The sequence below is a fragment of the Melanerpes formicivorus genome, unplaced genomic scaffold (assembly GCF_026170545.1).
Source record: "Melanerpes formicivorus ecotype bairdi unplaced genomic scaffold, bMelFor1.0.p_v2 SCAF_215, whole genome shotgun sequence".
Classification (NCBI taxonomy): Eukaryota; Metazoa; Chordata; class Aves; order Piciformes; family Picidae; genus Melanerpes; species Melanerpes formicivorus.
The window spans coordinates 337,501-338,791 of record NW_027142567.1 but is presented as its reverse complement, the minus strand read 5'-3'; positions in this window follow the sequence as shown (position 1 = coordinate 338,791).

Here is a 1,291-nt window from a genome sequence, read left to right as displayed (position 1 = left end):
GGTGACTGGCCACTCGTATGCTATGGAGCCCGGCATGGGGGGAGGAGGGCAAGCCGGTGCCCCAGCACGGCTTCCTCCTGGCTCCAGAGGGGCGCCCCGTGATGGAGATGTAACTCGGTGCAGCTTGAGGGAAAATGCAAGCCCACATTTCGGGGAGGCAGAGGTGCCCTGTGAGCCGGTGCGGCCCGGTGCAGCTTGCCCCCCCCCCCCATCTCTGGAGGGCGCCCCGTTTGCTCCTCCGGCGTGTTGCCCGCACGCCGAGCCCCGTGCCTGCTGGCTGCTCCCGAGGGCGGGTGGCGGGTGCGCGTGGCTGTGTCTGTCCCAGAAGAGCGAGGCCGTGGGGCCTCCGCTGGCTTCCTTTCCTTCCGTCCTTGTTGATCGATGAGGCCTTTCGGGTCGCGTCGGAAAGGGCCCCCGGCCGGCAGGGCAAGGGCGGTCTTCCTTTCCACTTCGCTTCCCGTCGCGTGTGAGGTGTCGTCCTCGTTCCCCCAGCCCCGAGCGGCTCGAGCGGGGGGGAGCCGTGGCGTTAGCGGCCCGGCGCGTGCCTTGCCGCATCCTCCCCTTTCCACCTCCCCCCCGGCGCTGGGGCAGGGTTCGGGGACCGGTCTACCGCAACCGGCTTTGTGACTGCTGCGTGGCCCCGTGAGTTTTCAGGTGTCCTAAAACGCGTGAGGCGCCGGTGTCGTCCTCGGTTCCGGGTACCCGCGGGTGCCGGCCGCGAGCAGCTGCGTGTGGCGGGGGTTGGCCGAGCCGAGAGCGAGGCGGCGGCGTCGCAAAATTTAAAAGGGGCTAAAAGCGGCGCCGCGCGTGAGGCCTCACCTGCCCGGGTGGGGTCCCCGAGGGTTCCTCCCTAAATGAAACCTCTAGCCTGAGAGGGGCGGCTTTGTGGCCCGTCCCCCCGCCCGCTGCCGAGCGAGCCGCCCCGGCTCTAAGGTCCTGGCGTGCCGGGGGCGCGCCCCGTTTCCGCGGGTCGCTGTCTCCTCTAGCACGTCCCGGTGCTCCCGTGGCAAGGCGGGGAGAGAGACGAGGGCCTTCTCCCCGCCGGGCGTGTCGGTATCGCTCGCTTCCGCTGCTGCTGCCTGAATCGTGCCCGGGATCTGGCAGCCAGGGGCCGGCCTCGGGGGCGGGGGAGCCCCAGCCGGCCTCTGTGGCCGCGTGGAGTCGGGAAGCGTGTGCTTGCGTGCGCACGCGAGGGAACTAGCCGCGTCAGCGGGTTGCCGGGCCGCCTCGTCCGCGGCCTTCGCGGGAGGAGCCCGGCCCGCCAGGGTCGGAGAGGCACCGTCCCCTCCGG